At 38.4% G+C, this 23,579-nt stretch overlaps 1 pseudogene; it reads left to right on the top strand.

Moving 5' to 3' along the window:
• Positions 1-301: 301 nt before the first annotated feature.
• Positions 302-23,368, top strand: LOC148778537 (serpin B6-like; annotated as a pseudogene).
• Positions 23,369-23,579: the final 211 nt, after the last annotated feature.

Here is a 23,579-nt window from a genome sequence, read left to right as displayed (position 1 = left end):
CAGTTTGTCTTCTACATGTGAACCTTCAAGTTGCAAACTTTCAAAGACGCTAACATGTGTTCAAGTGTCCATTCACGTGTTTGGCTTATATTGTCAAGTATGTGCATCCTTTGCAAGTGGTTGTGCTTTTGTGTACAAGAGGAAGGACAAAGAGAGGCAAGAGGAAGAAGAAGTAACTGATGAACTAAAGAGATTCACCAAGCAGGAAATGGCAAGGAGGTTGTCTTTATTTGAGGAGGTGCTGTTAGTTTTTGAGACCTGACTGTAGAATGGTACGTGAAGCTTGCAACAGCCATTCAGAATGCAATCCGTTGCTACTTGCTACCATGTCACCTATGATGAGAAAAAAGACCCACAATCCAGATATCACCGGGTCATTTTTTTCAAGAGGGTCGATAGAATTGAATCCAGCAAGGAACCAGACAGAATCTGTGTTATCAAATCAGGCGTGAGTGGAATCGCAGCTTACCCTTTATCTCCTGTTTCTCAGAGTCCTTCAGCTCCACCGTCTCCCACCTCCCTCTTCCAGTTGGTAACTCATCTTGCCTGCTCACTTGATGCCAGCCCCTATGCTGGCTATTTTATTGTTCTACTATAATTTTCAAAGTATTTTACCATGAGATTATTTTTTTTTGTTTTTTGTATATTTTCTGTGTGAAAAGTACTATAAATTTATTATAGTATAGTACTATATAGCCAATTATGTTTGTTGGATACCTAGGTTAACACTGTTAGACTTACAAACAAATTAGATTTATGAATATGCTCTTGCAATGGAATATGTTTGTATGTAGGATATTTACCTTATATAAAATATCTGTAATACATCTAGAAGTAATAATTAGAATACTCCTAGAAACTTCAGGATGTTAGTCATAATTATTTTTATAGACTGTGAGAAAAAGGACACGTCATACTTAAACAGTAAGGAATGTATAGAGTACATATTTTATTCACATTTGAAGGTTGAGGATGGTGCACTTAAATAAAAATAGATGTCCATGTCTGACCACAATTCTGAGTTTGTGCGCTCTGTAGAGGTCATGAAAGACAGTGGGTCTCTCAGATAAAAAATGAGTGTAGATTAATTCATTAACATCTCATGATTAAAGGTGTGGAAGAACTCATAATATTTGCTTTCATTTTGATTGCAATACTTAGGATATAATCACCTATTATTTCAGTTACACAGGTGTTTTTCATGATGGTTTTGTATTTTGATTTTGTGAGTTTTCAGTTTGGAATTATCATCTTTTTTAATTTTATTGAAGAATAGTTGATTTACAATGCTGTGTTAATTGCTGTGCAGAAAAGTGATTCATACATATATTCTTTTTTATATTGTTATTTGTTCATCCTATATATAATAGTTTGCATCTGCTAGTCTCAAACCCCCAGTCCTTCCCTCCCCTTCCTCCTCGTTCCCTTTGTCAACCACAAGTCTGCTCTTTGTCTGTGAGATTGTTTCTGTTTCATAGGTAAGTTCATTTGTGTCATATTTTAAATTCCACATATAAGTGGTATTTGTGTTTTCTCTTTCTGACTTACTCAGTGATAATATCAAGGTCCATCCATTGTATTATCTCCTTTATCAGTTTGATAGAATATCTTCCCAAAATTTCTATTCTTTAATTATTACCACTAATTGGACACAAGAAAAGCTGATTTGTCCTACTGTCATGGTTTCTTATTCCTTTCTTTTTTCCTCTGGTAACCCTGCCATTGGCACTGCTGACTATGTGACAGCTGAAACTGAAAACATTCTTGGATGATATTTATTCAGTTCTTTGGATTTGGTTTACTTTTGGCTGAGTCCTGGCATTTTTAGAAATCCCAGTGGGCTTCTTCCACATGACTCCCTGAGGCAACCACAGTTACTGATTCCAAAATACCTACTCCTCTGTGTCAAAATCAATATTTGATTCTTCATCACAGACTCTGCTTCTTCACTAACTCCTATTGACTACTCTACTGCCTTCACTTGCCACTCTCCTAACAACAACAGAAATGCCTCCTGTAGCTACTTTTGAGCACACTAAAAGTAAGATAAATAAAGGCATTCTTTCTGTAGTTTCTTTGCCTGCTTGCAATAGAATTCTCTGGATGGCATCACTGACTCTGTGGACATGAGTTTGAGTGTACTCCGGGAGTTGGTGATGGATAGGGAGGCCTGGCGTGCTGTGATTCATGGGGTCGCGGAGAGTCGGACATGACTGAGCGACTGAACTGAACTGAACTGAACCATCTTATAGCTTTAACTTGTCTAAATTTATTGAGACTGTGAGATGGGACAACTGTAACCTCTCAAAGAACCATTGTCTCTAGATTCTTGACAACTAGAGAAAATGCTTCTTTCCATATGGTAGGACACAATTGATAGGTAGGGCTTTAGGTTCCTATAAGGCCTTCACTGATCAGAAATGTGAAGTGGTATGTTAGTCTTTGCAGATACAGTCTAAAACTTGATTCACATTAACTTTAAAACCTAAAGATGGTATGGACCCAGAATTGAACCAAGATAGCTCTAATTCTACAAGCAAGTGAATTTACTTTCCAATTATAGGAATGGGTTGACTGAAAAAACGAAACAAAAAAACCCAAAATATTTAAATTTACAGATGTCCTGGTAAAGAGCTGATCTCCCATGTGTTATCTTAATCTTCTGGCTTCTGGCAACTGTTGAGACTCTTTCAGCAAACAAAACACTAGACTGTACTCTAATTGAACAAATGGAATTAACTGACTAGCAAGTCTATTTTGGGTTGGTTAACATCCTGGAGAAGCTATACAATCTCCTTCTGGAACTAACTATTCACAAGGTGACATCTTCTGTCAGAGGTAAGAGTCATAACTACATTCCCCCTTCATCCTGCCACCATCCATGCAAGAGGATACAGCCTCACATTTGATCTTTCCTGGATTGGCCTTCTGTTGTTCTGAAGAACTGGGCCTGGGATCACTTCTAATCTTTCTTCTTGGGAAATATATTAGTCAATTCAGTCAATTAGTCAATTCATGAATTTGGTGGCTTAAACCACAGAAATGTATGCCTCAGAGTTCTGGAGGTTAGAAATTCAACATCAAAGTCCCTCCTGGATTGTTTCTGAACATATCTGTTGCAGACGGCCACCTTTGGGATATGTTCATAAAGACCTTTCCCTTGTGTGTAAGTGGGAAAAGGTCTATCTCTTCTTCTTCTGACAAGCATATCAATCCCTTGTTGATTCTGAGCCCACCTCTACTATCTCAATTAATCTTAATTAGTTCTCTCAAGGCCCCATCTTCAAATATTTTCACCTTAATTAGGGCTTCAATATACAGACTTTGAAAGTGAAAGTGTTAGTTGCTCAGTTGTGTTTGACTTTTTTCCACCCCATGGACTATGAGGAATTGTCCCGGAAAGAATACTGGAAGGAGTAGCCATTTCCTTCTCCAGGGGATCTTCCTGACCCAGGGATCAAAGGGGTTTCCTGTATTGCAGGTGGATTCTTTACCATGCAAGCCACCAGAAAAACCCAAAATATGGATTAACCATGCTTGACATGTTCTTTTTAGTGAAAGAAGACCATACATTCCTGCTAAGACACTTCAGTTGTGTACCAGACCCTATGGACTGTAGCCTGCCAGGATCCTCTGTCCGTGAGATTCTCCAGGCAAGAACACTGGACTGGGTTGCCATGCCTTCTTCCAGGGGTTTTTTCCCACCCAGAAATCAAAGTTGTGTGTCTTATGTGTCTCTTGCATTAGCAAGCAGGTTCTTTATCACTAGCGCTACCTGGGAAGCCCATATAGATTTTTTGAGCACACAATTCAATCTGTAGCAGGGTCATTGCCTGCACATGGAGGTTGGCTCATTTCTTCACTTTTCTAGTTTCTAGTCAGGCAGAAAATCACTTAAATCCATCTTTTGATTAATCAAATAACTAAAGGATCTCTCATTCCTGCCTTAATTCCCCTTTCCCAACTTTTATCTGAATTATTTTGCTAGTGCTGAGTAAGCACGTAGAAAAAGGCTGAGGGGAGGAGGTTCACCAACTAAAAGCAGCATGTTACTGCTGAGTAATACATAATCACATTAACAAATGTTGTTAATTCATTTTATTTCCTAGTGTTAGTGTCTGAAGCTATTCACCAGTTTTCTATGTATGGTAATGCAGCATGCTAAAATGCTTTTGTTCAATTTTGTATATCTGAAAATAGCAGTTTGATCATTATCTACAATAGCATCTTGGGTGGAATATAAGCACTTAATGACCAAAAAAAGTGATAACCAGTTTAAAATCTATAAACTCAACCACCCAGTAATATTTTAAATTGCAGTGTATCAAAATTTCAGATCATATTACAAGCAGATTGCATAACCACCATTATATACAAAACTTCTAGTCTTCAACAACACTGTGGAGTGTTCTGGTAACCACAGGAAGACTGGAACACTACACAGTGCTGCCTGCTTTGGCGATCCATAGATCACTACCATAAACAGTGGTAGGTGCTCAAAAGATGGGTATTGATGAGAATGGAACCTGGCATTAATATGTCTCTGATAAGAGAACATGAACTTCAGGTATACTTGGATGTAGGCAATTAAACTGGGAGTATCAACTCATTTCACTCACACATTTATTCAATACCTTGGGAACTGATTTCATTCCATCTACTAAATGTGTCTACTTAGTATCACAGAGCTATAATACAGTTTATTAGTTGGAGTCATTTTTTTGTTTTATTCTATAAATTGTTTTTAATCTCCAGTTTTACATTTTGTTTTAAAATATGCTAGAATTCAGTGATTAGAAATGGAAAATATCAGTAATACAAATGCATAACATTAAAGATGAGCATAAAGTTGATAATTGTGCAAATTTGCCTCAAGATATTCTATAGTTACCTTAGACTCATCTATTTGATCACACAAATTTACTAATTCAGGATGATTCTAGTACTACAAAAATCTGTGCTAAGTAGTGAAAATATAAAGACAATTATGTCTAATTTTTTAATGAGAATGCTATTATCAGACCTATTATATGTTATTTCTAAGCAAATGCTTCTAAAATCAAACAGAATATGTTTATTTTTTATGGTTTATAAAAAGAACTCAAAACACCAAAAAGAGAACTAAAAAAAACTGAAAGCACTTTTTGCCTGTTGGATTAAAGTTCAGTCTATAGATTAATATAAGTTTGGATCTGCATAGCAAAATAGTGGTTTATACTTAAATGCATTTCTTGACAATACATGCTCTTAAAAAAATAAAAAATTCAGTGTAGCACTTATAACTAAACATTGTGTATTTTTCCTTTGCATCAAAAATATTAAGAATTTTATTTAAGTGAATTTTGTAGAAAAATTGTAATATATTTTTCATGCTGCTGCTAAGTCACTTCAGTCGTGTTCGACTCTGTGTGACCCCATAGACGGAAGCCCACTAGGCTCCCCCTTCCCTGGGGTTCTCCAGGCAAGAACACTGGAGTGGGTTGCCATTTCCTTCTCCAATGTGTGAAAGTGAAAAGCGAAAGTGAAGTTGCTCAGTCGTGTCCGACCCTTAGCGACCCCACGGACTGCAGCCTACCAGGCTCCTCCATCCATGGGATTTTCTAGGCAAGAGTACTGGAGTGGCTTGCCATTGCCTTCTCTCTTCTGCCTTATTTTTCATAAGTATTATTTATTTATACAACTTTAACTATGTGAAAGGCATGATTTCATATGCTTTAAAATTTAATAAAATGAATACACTTAATAATATCATAAGACAGGTACCATTTTATTCCCATTTTAAATATGAAAAAAGGCAAACTCAACTTTCCCAGGTATTTCTGTTTCATGAAATAATAATATTTTTAAATCCATGTGATATTTATAAATGGAATAAACTACATTAAAAGCGGTGTGAAGCCACAATTATTAGGGAAAAACCTAGATTTCAGTTCAGTTCAGTTCAGTCGCTCAGTCGTGTCCGACTCTCCGCGACCCCATGAATCACAGCACGCCAGGCCTCCCTGTCCATCACCAAATCCCGGAGTTCACTCAAACTCGTGTCCATAGAGTCGGTGATGCCATCCAGCCATCTCATTCTCGGTCGTCCCCTTCTCCTCCCGCCCCCAACATTTCCCAGCATCAGAGTCTTTTCCAGTGAGTCAACTCGTCGCATGAGGTGGCCAAAGTATTGCAGTTTCAGCTTTAGCTTAAGTCCTTCCAATGAACACCCAGGATTGATCTCCTTTAGAATGGACTGGATCTGCTTGCAGTCCTAGGGACTCTCAAGAGTCTTCTCCAACACCACAGTTCAAAAGCATCAATTCTTCGACGATCAGCTTTCTTCACAGTCCAACAATCACATCCATACATGACCACTGGAAAAACCATAGCCTTGACTAGACGGACCTTGGTTGGCAAAGTAATGTCTCTGCTTTTTAATATACTATCAAGTTTGGTCATAACTTTCCTTCCAAGGAGTAAGCGTCTTTTAATTTCATGGCTGCAATCAGCATCTGCAGTGATTTTGGAGCCAAAAAATATAAAGTCTGACATGGTTTCCACTGTTTTTCCATCTATTTCCCATGCAGTGATGGGACCAGATGCATGATCTTTGTTTTCTGAATGTTGAGCTTCAAGCCAACCTTTTCACTCTCCTCTTGCACTTTCATCAAGAGGCTTTTGAGTTCCTCTTCACTTTCTGCCATAAGGGTAGTGTCATCTGCATATCTGAGGTTATTGATATTTCTCCTTGCAATCTTGAATCCAGCTTGTGCTTCTTCCAGCCCAGCATTCCTCATGATGTACTCCGCATAGAACAGTCTTTGGGACTCTGTGGGAGAGGGTGAGGGTGGGATGATTTGGGAGAATGACATTGAAATACGTATGTTGTCATATGTGAAACGAATCACTAGTTCAGGGTCGATGCATGTTATAGGATGCTCGGGGCTGACATGCGGGGATGACCCAGAGGGAGGATAAAAGGAGGGGGGAGGTGGAAGGGGGATTCAGGAGGGGGAACTTATGTAAACCTGGGGTAAATTCATGTCAATATATGGCAAAACCAACCAATATAATATTGAAAAATAATTTGCCTCCAATAAAAAAGAAATTAATGAAAAAAAGTAAAAAAAAATAAGTTAAATAAGCCGGGTGACAATATACAGCTTTGACATACTCCTTTTCCTATTTGGAACCAGTCTGTTGTTCCATGTACAGTTCTTACTGTTGCTTCCTGATCTGCATACAGGTTTCTCAAGAGGCAGGTCAGGTGGTCTGGGATTCCCATCTCATTCAGAATTTTCCACAGTTTATTGTGATCCACACAGTCAAAGGCTTTGGCATAGTCAATGAAGCAGAAATAGATGTTTTTCTGGAACTCTCTTGCTTTCTCCATGATCCAGCGGATATTGGCAATTTGATCTCTGGTGCCTCTGCCTTACCTGCTTGAACATCTGGGAGTTCACGGTTCACATATTGCTGAAGCCTGGCTTGGAGAATTTTGAGCATGACTTTACTAGCGTGTGAGATGAGTGCAATTGTGTGGTAGTTTGAGCAGTCTTTGGCATTCCCTTTCTTTGGGATTAGAATGAAGACTGACCTTTTCCAGTCCTGTGGCCACTGCTGAGTTTTCCAAATCTGCTGGCATATTGAGTGCAGCACTTTCGCAGCATCATCTTTCAAGATTTGAAGTAGCTCAACTGGAATTCCATCCCCTCCACTAGCTTTGTTCGTAGTGATGCTTTCTAAGGCCCGCTTGACTTCATATTCCAAGATGTCTGGGTCTAGGTCAGTGATCACGTTATCGTGACTATCTTGGTCATGAAGATCATTTTTGTACAGTTTTTCTGTGTATTCTTGCCACCTCTTCTTAATATCTTCTGCTTCTGTTAGGTCCATACCATTTCTGTCCTTTATCGAGCCCATCTTTGCATGAAATGTTGCCTTGGAATCTCTAATTTTCTTGAAGAGATCTCTTGTGTTTCCTATTCTGTTGTTTTCCTCTATTTCTTTGCATTGTTTGCTGAGGAAGGCTTTCTTATCTCTCCTTGCTATTCTTTGGAACTTTGCATTCAGATGCTTATATTTTCCTTTTCTCCTTTGTTTTTCGCTTCTCTTCTTTTCATAGCTATTTGTAAGGCCTCCTCAGACAGCCATTTTGCTTTTTGCATTTCTTTTCCATGGGGATGGTCTTGGTCCCTGTCTCCTGTACAATGTCACGAACCTCTGTCCAGAGTTCATCAGGCACTCTATCTATTAGATCTAGTCCCTTAAATCTATTTCTCACTTCCACTGTATAACCATAAGGGATTTGATTTAGGTCATATCTGAATGATCTAGTAGTTTTCCATACCTTCTTCAATTTAAGTCTTATTTAGATGACCTCAAATACCCATATGTCATTCTTGGATAATTCATGGATTCTCTGAACTTCTCAGCTCCAAGTAAGATAGTGTGAAAAAAAACGAAGCTCTCAGATTTGGCATTCTCTGCTTTCTTCTGGAATGTTAGACATCAGATGGTAGGCATTCAGTTTGTAAGAATATATTTCTGCCCTTTATTTTTAATTGACAGATATTAAATGTGTAAGTGCTATATTTAACTAGAAGGAAGATTTGAGAATGTTCTATGAAGATAAGGAATAGTTGCCATGTCAAAAGAGAATTTCATTCAAGGTACACAGTATACACATCTAATGAGAGTCCTCACTGTTTATGTCCAAGGAATCCACAACAAAAGTAATAACATGCGCACACAAAAACATCCACATACAGAAAAATAGAAATGGTACCTACCACCACAGGACAATAATCCGAAGTTTAAGTTTTCTACTGGCCAGAAAGAGTTGATTTTCCACAAACTATCATCTAGCATCGTAATGATTTAAAAGAGGGACCAAAAAAAAAAAAAAATCAAGCAAAAGGAAAAGACATTTGAAGTTTTATTTGGGGTCTGTGTTTCATTCATATATGGGTTTCCCGGGTAGCTCAAAACAGTAAAGAATCTGCACACAATGTTGGAGACCTGGGTTCCATCCCTGGGTCTGGAAGATCTCCTGGAGAAGGGCATGACAACTCACTCCAGTATTCTTGCCTATAAAATTCCATGGATAGAGGGGCCTGGCAGGCTACAGTCCATGTAGTCACAGATTTGGATACAACTGAACGACTAACACTATGGTCACTATAGTGTTTCATTTAACCAAAAAAGAGCAAATAATACATATGGTGGAGTCTTTAGGGTTTTCTGTGTAGAGGATCATGTCATCAGCAAATAGTGAAAGTTTTACTTTTTCTTTTCCAATTTGTATTCCTTTTATGTCTTTTTCTGCTCTGATTGCTGTAGCCAAAACTTTCAGAACTATGTTGAATAGTAGTGGTGAGAGTGGGCACCCTTGTCTTGTTCCTGACTTTAGGAGAAATGCTTTCAGTTTTTCACCATTAAGGATAATGTTTGCTGTGGGTTTGTCATATATAGCTTTTATTATGTTGAGATATGTCCCTTCTATTCCCACTTTCTGGAGGGTTTTTATCATGAATGGATGTTGTATTTTGTCAAAGGCTTTCTCTGCATCTATTGAGATAATCATATGATTTTTATTTTTCAGTTTGTTAATGTGGTGTATTACTTTGATTGATTTGCGGATATTGAAGAATCCTTGCATTCCTGGGATAAAGCCCACTTGGTCATGATGTATGACCCAATCAAAAAATGGAACAAAGAACTAAACAGACATTTCTCCAAAGAAGACATAAAGATGGCTAACAAACACATGAAAAAATGCTCAACATCCCTCATAATCAGAGAAATGCAAATCAAAACCACAATGAGATCACATTTCACACCAGTCAATGGCCACTATCCAAAAGTCTACATGCAATAAATGCTGGAGAGGGTGTGGAGAAAAGGGAACCCTCTTACACTGTTGGTGGGAATGCAAACTAGTACAGCCACTATGGAGAACAGTGTGGAGATTCCTCAAAAACCTGGAAATAGAACTGCCATATGATCCAGCAATCGCACTCCTGGGCATACACACCAAGGAAACCAGAATTGAAAGAGACACATGTACTCCAATGTTCATTGCAGCACTGTTTATATAGCCAGGACATGGAAGCAACCTAGATGTCCATCTGCAGATGAATGGATAAGAAAGCTTTGGTACATATACACAATGGAGTATTTTTCAGCCATCAAAAAGAATGCATTTGAATCAGTTCTAATGAGGTGGATGAAATTGGAGCCTATTATACAGAGTGAAGTAAGCCAGAAAGAAAAACATCAATACAGTATACTAACGCATATATATGGAATTTAGAAAGATGGTAACCTTAATCCTGTATACGAGACTGCAAAAGAGACATAGGCATATAGAACAGTCTTTGGGACTCTGTGGGAGAGGGTGAAGGTGGGATGATTGGGGAGAACGGCATTGTAGCATGTATATTATCATATGTGAAATGAATCACCAGTCCAGGTTCTACGCATGATATAGGATGCTTGGGGCTGGTGCACGGGGATGACCTGGAGGGAGGATATGGGGAGGAGGGAGGATATGGGGTAGAGGGAGGTGGGAGGGGGGTTCAAGAAAGGGAACACATGTACACCCGGGGCAGATTCGTGTCAATGTATGGCAAAACCAACCAATATATTAATGTAAGGTAATTTGCCTCCAATAAAATAAATAAAAAGAAACAAAACAAACAAAAAACACATATGGTGAACAATGTATGGAACTCTCAAATTATTTTGTCAAGTGATGATATGCTGCAAAACTCTGGTCATACTTCTGTTCCTCCCATTGGTTAACTGCTGGTTTGGATGTTATTTACTTTCACAAAATATACAAAAAATGCTTTTCCACATTTGGGGGATTTTATTAGACAAACAAAAATTTGAAAATTGCTGTCTTAAAAAATGCAGAACAGAACTTAATTAGGAGTAACCCTAATAAGCAGAAGGACAAACTTCTCTCCATTATTAAGTCAGGTTTCTATTTTGACTGAAACTAGTTTGGAAATGATTTAAATTTGTATAGGGAGATGGACATGTTTTGTTTGTTTTTCATATCTGTGTATGTATAATCAACCAATGTATTATATGAGAGATATATATAGGAAATATTTTAAAATTCAAGTCTTCAAGCATTATTTGTTTCCTATCTTGAGCAAATCATTAAGGATACCCATTTTATGCACTGTTCTTGGTAAAATAGAAAGTCCCCATCCTCTGGGAACTTATAACCACACAGATGAAAATCACAGAGATAATTCACTCTAATATTTATCAGGGTATAGTAGACAATGTCTAGTGCATAGATGGTCTGTATTGGGAGACTGTCTTAATTAGTAACTTTGTGATGTCTGAAAACATAGCCTCCACTCCAAACTCATGGGAGAGGAAACTTGAGGATTTTTAAAATATTCTTGAAAAAGGTGAACACTGAGGTGTTAAACTGTTTGTTGATGGATAGGCAGGAGTTAATCAGGTGAATATGAGAGGAAGATGATTTCATGCAAAAGTGAAGAGAACAGACGTGGGTACATGAAGACATTGGCATACACATAATATTACAATGTTATATCACCTATGAATTTCTTTTTACATAGCTAAGCATCTCTCTTTCTTTGAATGTGATCTTATATATATTTGAATCTTTTGAATCTGTCATAATTCACTCATGTTACAACACAGTTTGTGTTAATATCCATTATTCAACTTGACAATCAAAGTATACATATGACTCTCAGAATTCCTCTAAGTTTATCTACTTGGTTGCCTATAAGCCAACTTCAAAAGGAATTGCTTCTCTACCAACAAGATCATTATCATTACTAGCACATACAAAATACTTTTTTTGTGAGAAGTGGCAAGGAAGTACAAGATCAATGATTGGTGTATATATTAAACATAAATATTTATTTATTGATGGTACATCTTATTTTTATATATAAAAATATTCTAGCAACTAACCTATATTTTTAACAATTTAATTCTTACTTCTTCCAGTACACAGGAAAGTAGTTATCAGAAATCAGATAACAATATTTTCCTTTGCCAACACACATCAATTTACTTTTTGGTGAAAGATGCCATGCATAATATAAATTATTACTTAGGAGTTGCTCATACTGTGTGGAGGAGAAATTCTAAAACTCTTAGTTTTCTCTAAGGAGTTAAAAGTTAATAGTGTGGATTTGGACAAAGATAATCTTAAGTTTAAATTTTTCTTCTGATACATTCAAGATGGGTGACATTGGATAACTTAATTTTACTTATCTCAGTTTCTACACTGTATTCCCATCATTAATGATAGTTTTTGTAAGATTTGAACAGTTATAGACATATACAAAGCTTTTAGTTTATAATCTGTATATAGGATAGACTTCACACACTGTGGGCTGTGTGTGGATATGTATAGGCTCATGTATATATATGCTTGCTGCTGCTGCTGCTGCTTAATCAATTCAGTCATGTCCAACTCTGTGTGAACCTATGAACTGCAGCCTTCCAGGCTCCCCTGTCCATGGGATTCTCCAGGCAAGAATACTGGAGTGAGTTGCCAGGCCCTCCTGATCCAGGGATCAAACCTGGGTCTTCTGCATTGTAGACAGATTCCTTACCATTGACCCACCAAGGAAGCACATATATGTGCTTCAGTTCAGTTTCAGTTCAGTTCAGTCGCTCAGTCATGTCCGACTCTTTGCAACCCCATGAACCACAGCACGCCAGGCCTCCCTGTCCATCACCAACTCCCGGAGTTCACTTAAACTCATGTCCACAGAGTCGGTGATGCCATCCAGCCATCTCATTCTCTGTCGTCCCCTTCTCCTCCCGCCCCCAACCTTTCCAAGTATCAGAATCTTTTCCAGTGAGTCAACTCGTCGCATGAGGTGGCCAAAGTATTGCAGTTTCAGCTTTAGCATCAGTCCTTCCAATGAACACCCAGGATTGATCTCCCCTAGAATGGACTGGTTGGATCTCCTTGCAGTCCAAGGGACTCTCAAGAGTCTTCTCCAGCACCACAGTTCAAAAGCATCAATTCTTCGGCGATCATCCTTCTTCACAGTCCAACTCTCACATTAATACATGACCACTGGAAAAACCATAGCCTTGACTAGACGGACCTTGGTTGGCAAAGTAATGTCTCTGCTTTTTAATATACTATCTAGGTTGGTCATAACTTTCCTTCCAAGGAGTAAGCGTCTTTTAATTTCATGGCTGCAATCAGCATCTGCAGTGATTTTGGAGCCCAAAAAATAAAGTCTGACACTGTTTCCACTGTTTTTCCATCTATTTCCCATGAAGTGATGGGACCAGATGCCATGATCTTTGTTTTCTGAATGTTGAGCTTCAAGCCAACCATTTTACTCTCCTCTTTCACTTTCATCAAGAGGCTTTTGAGTTCCTCTTCACTTTCTGCCATAAGGGTGGTGTCATCTGCATATCTGAGGTTACTGATATTTCTCCCCGCAATCTTGATTCTAGCTTGTGCTTCTTCCAGCCCAGCGTTCCTCATGTGTATGTGAACCGTGAACTCCCAGATGTTCAAGCAGGTTTTAGAAAAGGCAGAGGCACCAGAGATCAAATTGCCAATATCCGCTGGATCATGGAGAAAGCAAGAGAGTTCCAGAAAAACATCTATTTCTGCTTCATTGACTATGCCAAAGCCTTTGACTGTGTGGATCACAATAAACTGTGGAAAATTCAGAAAGAGATGGGAATACCAGACCACCTGACCTGCCTCTTGAGAAACCTGTATGCAGGTCAGGAAGCAACAGTCCGAACTGTACATGGAACAGACTGGTTCCAAATAGGAAAAGGAGTACGTCAAGGCTGTATATTGTCACCTTGGTTATTTAACTTATATATGTGCTTACCCATAATATATTAAGAACAGAAAAAAAATGAGAAAAACTATAGAGAAAAGCATGATATAAGGCCTGACAAAGAAACCACCAAATACATATAGAATGAATAATGAATTTAAATCCACAAATAAAATAAGCAACATCAATTTTTAAAAATAAAAATATAAATGAACTAGTGTCTTATAAAAAGAAACAGCAAGAATTTTATCTGTTGTGATTTGTTTGTCCTCTTCTTGTTTAACTTTTCCTTTAATCTCTAATCCAGACTCTACAAATGACATATTACCATTCATGCAAGGAAGGTGTAACTAAAATTTGCAATCTAGATGAAGTGGCATGAAATATGCAAGTGGTAGGGAGTGGAATGTACATTGTCACCATAAACACTAAGTCCATCAAAATTATCAAACTTTGAGTTGTCTGTGATTACTTGTTTGGCAGTTGTGACTATATAATCGTAACTGTTACTCTAATGCTTCTCAGGTGACTCACTGGTAAAGAATCCACCTTCCAGTGCAGGAGATGTGAGTTTGACCCCTGGTTCGGGAAGATCCTCTGAAGAAGGAAATGACAACCCACTCCAGTATTCTTGCCTGGGAAATCCTAAGGACAAAGGAGGCTGGAAGTTTACAGTCCATGGGGTCTCAAAAGAGTTGGACATGACTTAGCCACTAAACAACAACATTGCCATTATTATATATTATTCCATTAATCAGAATATTTCAGTATGTCTGAGGTCTGTTCTTTTAACAATAGTTCCAAATGATTCAATACAAGTCACCAAAGTGACTTGAAAAGTCACTTTCAAAATGATTTGAAGAACAATGATGTAAATTTCATCCAGAAAATAGATCTATAAGTCCTATGTGGTACTAAGGAAAACTATTTTCACAGAATTTGTTAGCTTCAAGCTGTATAAAATAAATTCACTGATATGTAAATTGATTTGTTACAGCAGAGAACAATTTAGAAATCCTGAAGCTGAGTGGAGAGGGACTGCTTGAGGCAGACACATTAAAGAACACACAATGACAGAAAATTTTAAATATTGTAAACTTGTAGTTGAATGGAAATATTCAGCACAGGGACAAACTATCCTGTGTAAATTTGGAGCCCCTGAGAAATTTATTCAATATAACTTTTTACAAGCATGCTTTGTTTTCAAAAATATGCAACTTTCCCATTTTTTATATTTGCTAAAACTTTAATGGAAAGACAATACTTAGCAGTCTCAGCTTTCAAGGTGCTTATAAATTGAGAGGTAAGAGTCATCAACAGTTAATTTGAAAATCAAGCTGCTGATTAGCAGTACAAGACAACAGGAAAACAGATGTCATAAGTAGTAAGTGATTAATTGCCCCTTGAATTACACTGACAGTATTTGATAGAGGACTTCAAAGAAATAAGTTATCTGATGACCTTGAGTCATTCCAAGGTGAACTTGTGCCAAGGGCCTCTTGGTTTTAAAAGTAGGCAGAAGGAAACAGCACTGCAAAGCCCTCCAAAGGTTTCTATAAGATTAAAAAAAAATTAATTCTTTCTATGTGATTGGTGGGGCTTCCCTGGTGGCTCAGACAGTAAAGAATCTAGGTGCAATGTGGTTGGAACTATACTGTATGCTATATACACTACATTATACATGTATACATTTATATACATTTATTTAATCATTACAACCTGGGAATTACATACTAGCACCTAGTTTACAGATGAGAAAAGCAAGATTAACAAAGTAACTAGTTATCCAAAGTCATATAACAACTGAGTACAAGATTTAAATCTTGATTGGTGATTCCAAATCTTGTTCATGGCACATTGCAAATCCTCCTGAAATGCAGGCACTGCAGGAGACAGGCGTTCAATCCCTGGGTACAGAAGATCCCCTGGAGGTGGATATGGCAACCCACTCCAGCATTCTTGCCTGGGAAATTCCATGGACAGAGGAGCCTGGTAGGCTACAGTCCATAGCATCACAGAGTCAGACATGACTGAAGCGACTTAGCATATCTGAATATCAGGTATAATACCTCACTTAATTGGAAGAAATAAGAATGTGGAAACAGGTGATTATGTCAGACCAACAAGTTTTAATTATAATTCCAGTCGGAGTGCATTTTGATACCACCAGTTTTAGGAATTTAGAAGTTTCGATTTTTCTCTCTGTGTCCTGTCTTCTAACAGACTTAGTTTTCTTTTTGGCCACCGATTTTAACTATTGTTGCAGTTACCTAAAGGTTCTATCTGGGTTTAACTTTGCTGAAATGCTTAAGTTATATTTTTGTGGCAAACAATTATGGCATTTCTTTACAACATTACAAGATTACTTGAAATGAAATGAAACAGGGAGACTTACTTAATAGCAACAACAGCAAAAACTTGACTGAAGAAATAAAAATTCATTTTTCATTTTTTTTAAGGTTTTTTATCTGGACCACTTTTTAAAAGTCTTTCAGTTCAGTTCAGCTCAGTCGCTCAGTCGTGTCCGACTCTTAGCGACCCCATGAACCGCAGCACGCCAGGCCTCCCTGTCCATCACCAACTCCTGGAGTTCACTCAAACTCATGTCCATTGAGTCGGTGATGCCATCCAGCCACCTCATTCTCTGTCGTCCCCTTCTCCACCCACCCCCAATCCCTCCCAGCATCAGAGTCTTTTCCAGTGAGTCAATTTGTCGCATGAGGTGGCCAAAGTATTGCAGTTTCAGCTTGAGCATCAGTCCTTCCAATGAATACCCAGGATCAGTCTCCTTTAGAATGGACTGGTTGGATCTCCTTGCAGTCCAAGGGACTCTCAAGAGTCTTCTCCAACACCACAGTTCAAAAGCATCGATTCTTCGGCGATCAGCTTTCTTCACAGTCCAACTCTCACATCCATACATGACCACGGGAAAAACCATTACCTTGACTAGACGGACCTTGGTTGGCAAAGTAATGTCTCTGATTTTTAATATACTATCAAGGTTTGTCATAACTTACCTTCCAAGGAGCAAGCGTCTTTTAATTTCATGGCTGCAATCAGCATCTGCAGTGATTTTGGAGCCCCAAAAAATAAAGTCTGACACGGTTTCCACTGTTTCCCAGTCTATTTCCCAAGAAGTGATGGGACCAGATGCCATGACCTTCGTTTTCTGGATGTTGAGCTTCAACACTCTCCTCTTTCACTTTCATCAAGAGGCTTTTGAGTTCCTCTTTACTTTCTGCCATAAGGGTGGTGTCATCTGCATATCTGAGGTTATTGATATTTCTCCCAGCAGTCTTGATTCCAGCTTGTGCTTCCTCCATCCCAGCGTTCCTCATGATGTGCTCTGCATATAAGTTAAATAAGCAAGGTGACAATATACAACCTTGACGTACTCCTTCTCCTATTTGGAATCAGTCTGTTGTTCCATGTCCAGTTCTAACTGTTGCTTCCTGACCTGAATACAGGTTTCCCAAGAGGCAGGTCAGGTGGTCTGGTATTCCCATCTCTTTCAGAATGTTCCACGGTTTATTGTGATCCACACAGTCAAAGGCTTTGGCATAGTCAATGAAGCAGAAATAGATGTTTTTCTGGAACTGTCTTGCTTTCTCCATAATCCAGCGGATGTTTTCAATTTGATCTCTGGTGCCTCTGCCTTTTCTAAAACCTGCTTGAACATCTGGAAGTTCACGATTCACATATTGCTGAAGCCTGGCTTGGAGAATTTTGAGCATGACTTTACTAGCGTGTGAGATGAGTGCAATTGTGTGGTAGTTTGAGCATTCTTTGTCATTGCCTTTCTTTGGGATTGGAATGAAGACTGAAGACTTTTCCAGTCCTGTGGCCATTGCTGAGTTTTCCAAATTTGCTGACATATTGAGTGCAACACTTTCACAGCATCATCTTTCAGGATTTGAAATAGCTCAATTGGAATTCCATCACCTCCACTAGCTTTGTTGAATTTATTACAATTTTGCTCCTATTTTGTGTTTTTTTTTTTTTTGGTGGGGGGCCATGAGGCACATGGGATTGAACCCACAACCCCATTCATTGGAAGGTGAAGTCTCAATCACTGGGCCCCAAGGGAAGTCTCAAGAATGAATTTTTCTTATTTTCTTTTGTGATTTTACTTAACTTTTTGTGCTGGAAATTATATTTAGTTTTAACAAGCCAGTTTTATCTAGTGTAAGAGAAATGAATGTTTTGGTACTCTAGGACTACAGATTGTGGTCAAAAGTTTAAAACAATGTCCTCAAGTTTCATCCATGCCAAAGACATTAAGCTAAATGAAACAAGCAAGTCAGAGAAGGACAAATACTGCTTGATTCAATTATCTGGGGTATCTAAAATAGCCAAAATCATTAAAACAGAAAGCAGAATGGTCATTTCCCAGGGATGAGGGTGGTGAAGGAAACAGGGAGGTGGATTTCAGTCATGCAAGATGAAAAGTTCTAGAGCTCCATGGAACAACATTGTCTGTATAGTTAACAATATGTTAATGCATGCAGAGTTAATGCATATATTGCGTTCACAACTGCATGGTATTGTTGCAAGCACAGCAATAATGAAACAGGAAGTCAAATGGCCTGAGCACAGCACTTAGCTGTGTATTTGAAGGAATTATCTTGCTTTTCCCTCTAGTGGGAAATTGTGAAATCTTTGACTAAATAAATACCCAAATGGATTTCTGTTTATTGTCTTCTTGGGAGCTCAAATGTGCAGTCTGTTTCTTCTTATCTTCAGCTGCTTTTTTATGTGTTTGTTTAAAGTCATATACAATTTAATGAAAATAAAAATACCTAATTTCAGAACTATGGGGAAGTGTTGCCAGGATGTTTAGTTTAGAATAGTAAAAGCTACAGGCTCAGTACTACAAAGAGAAATGCTGATACTTGTTTTACTTTTCAAAATTTGCCCAATTCTCTTTTCAAATCTAACATTAACTCCAGAAAGTGTAAAAAACAATGTGTCTTTATAGGTTATTATAAAATATTGAGTATAGGTCCCTGTGCTATACAGTAGGTCCTTGTTGTTTATCTATTTTATGTATAGTAGTGTGAGAAGGCAATGGCAAGCCACTCTAGTACTCTTGCCTGGAAAATCCCACTGACGGAGGAGCCTGGTAGGCTGCAGTCCATGGGGTCGCTAGGAGTCGGACACGACTGAGCGACTTCACTTTCACTTTTCACTTTCACACATTGGAGAAGGAAATGGCAACCCACTCCAGTGTTCTTGCCTGGAGAATCCCAGGGACGGGGGAGCCTGGTGGGCTTCCATCTATGGGGTCACACAGAGTCGGACACGACTGAAGCGACTTAGCAGCAGCAGCAGCTGCAGTGTGTATACGCTAATCCCAAACTCCTAATTTAACTCTCCTCTCTTTACCCTTTGGTAACCATAAGTTTGTTCTCTATGTCCATGAATTCGTTTCTGTTTTTTAAATAAATTAATTTGCATAATTTTTTAGATTCCGTATACAACTGATACTATGTGATATTTGTCTTTCTCTTTCTGACTTACTTCACGTACTATAATAATCCCTAAGACCGTGCGTGTTGCTGTAAACAGCAGAGTTGATATAGTTTTAAAAGAAGATAGTCTCAGAATGGGTCTGTAAACCCATTCTAGGTTTATCTCCCAGTTCTTAAGCATATAGTTGGATAAATGTAGTATCTAGCCGAATCCTTACCTTGGCTCCAACTCGTGAAGTGAAGCTACTTAAATTCATAAATGCCATGCTTAAACCTACAGAGCTCTGGCAACCTACAAAGATATTCAATGAAAGAGAAATTACATCACTGGGAAAATAGGGAATAAAAGATTGATGGCAATTCCCAAAGGCTATCTAAGGACCATCATATAGCTAGGAACTTCAGGAATCTATCTATAAAACAATCTAATAGTGCCATAAGATACCAAAAAGATTTCTAGACCAATCTCCTGACTTTTAATTATAAGGAAATGAATGAAACTTTTAACAAAGAGTGTATCCATTCATAATTACTGATTTTATTTCCTGAGAAATGAGTTGGGGCAGGAAATGTTTTAAGAAACGTTCTCACTAGCTCTTTTTTTTAAACGAGTATTTAACTCATATCACAGATCTAATAAGCAGAGAGCTGAGTTTCAAACCCAGGTCTTCTTGACTATGTCTTCATGCAATGCAGGAGACCTGGGTTTGATCCCTAGGTCAGGAAGATCCCTTGAAGAAGGGAATGACAACCCACTCCAGTATTCTTGCCTGGAGAATTCCAAGGACAGAAGGGCCTGGTGGGCTACAGTCCACAGGGTTACAGAGTTGGACAGGACTGAGTGACTAACACTTTGACTCTTTGACTCTAAAAATCTGAGCTTTACAGTGTGAAGCAGTGTGAAGCAAAATAGAAAATTCATTTTTCCTCTTAGTCTGTATTCTTATGTTTGGGGAGTAGGTAAGCATGGCACAGGGATGTACATTCACCCTCTTATGAGCGGGTCAGTGTGGAGTCTTTCAGTTGGACTTCTCCAAGTGTAAATGTGGGTGGGTGGGATGCTGTGGTTTCATCAGGATGTAGGTATGTGTGTTTTGTTGCTGGCATTGGGATGGTCAACAGGTTTCAACCGAGGAATGAGGGGGCAAAAAATAACTAGTATTCATGAAAACAATGATACCAACTAACATTTATTGAACATTTCCTGTGTGCAAAAGGAGAGGAAATCACTTCCTCTCCATATTGTCTGCATTAGTCATAGGTTACATGGCTTAGAAACTCTTAGAAGATAAGAGCCATAAGTAAATTTGTGACTCTAATGGTATTTTAACAGTATTCAGAGAAAGTGATTGTTGAGTTAATTCAGAGTAAGTATAAGAGGCATTCCACAAGACCAAAGCTGAGGATTCACATTTGTACTTATTTTTACTTAATAAAATTCCACTTTTCTTGGATGAATTTTGATTAAATAATAGAAGAATGAAAAGGTAGAAATACATCTCTTTTCCCTTATCTGTGCTCACGAAAGAAGACTCATAGGAGGCAATGTCTGAGAGCATGTGGCACCTATTTGATGTAGCAATTTGCCCCCTGCAATCAGTTGCTATGAAAAGTCAGCTATGATAATCTTTTCTCCTTCTTAGCAGTGTTAAATGCTGAAAAAGCACCTCTGCCTCAGTTCTCAAGACCTAAGGTAAGCCCTTCTTCCTTGTATGTCCTCTTTGAAGTCAGTATGCATTCTGCAAAAAAGAAAAATAATATGAGCTTTGGATTCAGAGAAAAACTGTCGTCTCAGTGGTTTAGTAAGAAAGTCGGCAGTTTGAGGAGGAAAAAATTCCCATGTGGCAGATTCACACGTGGCAAAGTCTGACAGAATGAATGAAAATCATTTCTAGAATTGTTCTACATGTTGATTTAAAAGGGACTTCATTTCACTTTTATTCTAATATAAAATATACTTTAGTGTATTTAGTGGGTAATTAGAATATGAAAAAAAAAAAGACACTGAGGGAAACATCTAAAGATAGAATATTTCTCTTTCTGATAAAAAATGAATTTGGAGGAAAGCTCAAACTCATTAAGAAGTGAATCTTGCTTTTAGGGGTGGGTAGAGGACCCATTCAGAGAAGGCAATGACAAGCCTCTCCAGTACTCTTGCCTAGAAAATCACATGGACAGAGAAGCCTGGTGGGCTGCAGTCCATGGGCTCGCTACTAGTCGGACACGACTGAGCGACTTCACTTTCACACATTGGAGAAGGAAATGGCAACCCACTCCAGTGTTCTTGCCTGGAGAATCCCAGGGACGGGGGAGCCTGGTGGGCTGCCATCAGTGGGGTCACACAGAGTCGGACACGACTGAAGTGACTTAGCAGCAGCAGCAGCAGCAGCAGCAACAGCAGCAGAGGACCCATTGATGATGATCAGCACTTTTAAATGAGTTCACCTTTAGGAGACTTTCTGATTTTCCACTAACCCACTTCCAGGATCTCTTTTTCAATTATCAGTCATGTAAGATAAGCATCTTAGCCTGGAACATGAGCAGGCGGTAGAGAATTTTCTTCTTTAGAATATATGCAGGTTTCCAGTTCAAATGGTAATATCTGCTTTTAAAGTTGTTTTTTCTTTTTTAATAAAGGAAATTACATTCTTGGTGCATATTTTAATACAAAGATTAATTGTATTTAATTTTGTGTTGTGATGGCTAATTTTATGTCAATCTGACAGCCACAGGTCCCCGAGGTTTGGTCAAACAGTACTCTGGATACGTCTATCAGGGTGTTTCTGGATGAGATAAGCATTTCAATCAGTGCACTAAGTAGAGGAGACTGCTCTCTCCACTGTGAGTCTCCTCCTCAACAACAAGACCTGAACAGAGCCAAAAGGGTGAGTAAGAAAAATTCTTTTTGCTCAAATGTTTTCACTGGGAAATCAGTCATTGTCTGTCTTTGCCCTGAAACTGAAACACTGGATCCTTCCCAGTTGGGTCTCCAACCTGCTGGCTTTCAGACTGAAGCAACACCATTAGCTCTCCTGGTTCTATAGCTTGGTGACTGCAATCTGTGGAACTTCTCAACTTCCATAATCATGTGAGTCAATTCCTTATTCCAAAAGAAGAAAAGTACACACACACACACATACTACTGGGTAATAATAATTGCATGTTTATAGAATTATAAGGCACACATTTTTATATACATATGTTAAATGTATATATTTTTATATATAAGTGTATTATAATATATTTTTGACTTGTACTGACACTGAGAAACAAGTTTTTCTCCCCCAAGAGCATCTTTTCTGACCTGGCCATGGTTTTCATGGGAGCAAATAGAAAAACTACAATCCAGGTATTAAGTAAAAGTGGAATCAGAGGTGAATATGTCCACCAGGATTTCTAGTTGCTTCATCAAAGTTCCCAGGACTGATGCACAGTACCTGCTTAGAACTGCCAAAAGGCTCTTTGAAAAAAAGTCTTATTATTTCCTCTCATCTTCCAAAGATTGCTGCTTCAAATTCTACCAAGCAGAGATGGAAGAATGACCTTAGCAACTTTACAGAGAAGTTCAGAAAACACAGACATACCTGGCTTGCCAAGAAATAAAGAGTGAAATTATAGAGTTGTCATCTGCAAATTCAGTTAATTCAGGGACTAATCTGATTCCTATGAAAGCCATCTAAATCACAGGAAACTAAGGTCATCAGTTTAACAAATTTCAGACCAAGGAAAAACCACTGAAAGTCTGCAAGAATGAAGGCAATTATGTGTAAGTGATGTTTGAGGAATCTACCTCTGACAGGACATATATAGAAGAACTATTTACCAAGAATTTAGTGCTTCTCTTAATTGGCAAGAAGCTGAATTGGTATAACAGGCTTCCAGAAAATAAAGACCAATTGTGAAGGGGTGGAAAAATAAGTTACTTATGAGAAATTCATAGAATTGACAAAACCAGATGTGATAGATGAAGAAGGCTTCCTCCTTAGACTTAAGTTAGAGAAGAAACATGACATGGAGGATGCTCTTCACATCCTGGGAAGGACTCATGTGGGGCTTCCCTGTGGTTCAGACAGTAAACAATCTGCCTAGGGAAGATCCTGGTTCTATCCCCTGGGTTGGGAAGATCTCCTGGAGAAAGGAATGGCAACCCACTCCAGTATTCTTGCATGAAGAATTCCATGGTCGGAGGAACTTGGCAAGCTAGAATACACAAGGTCGCAAAGAGTCGAACATGACTGAGCGACTAACACACAGCAGTTAATGATGTTGAGCACCTTTTCCTGTGCTAGTTGGCTGTTTG

Source organism: Moschus berezovskii, chromosome 2 (genome assembly GCF_049115385.1).
Source record: "Moschus berezovskii isolate FMDL1 chromosome 2, NW_MosBer_1.0, whole genome shotgun sequence".
NCBI classification, from domain to species: Eukaryota; Metazoa; Chordata; class Mammalia; order Artiodactyla; family Moschidae; genus Moschus; species Moschus berezovskii.
The sequence above is the reverse complement of the archived record's forward strand: the minus strand, read 5'-3'. Positions and strand labels throughout refer to the sequence as shown.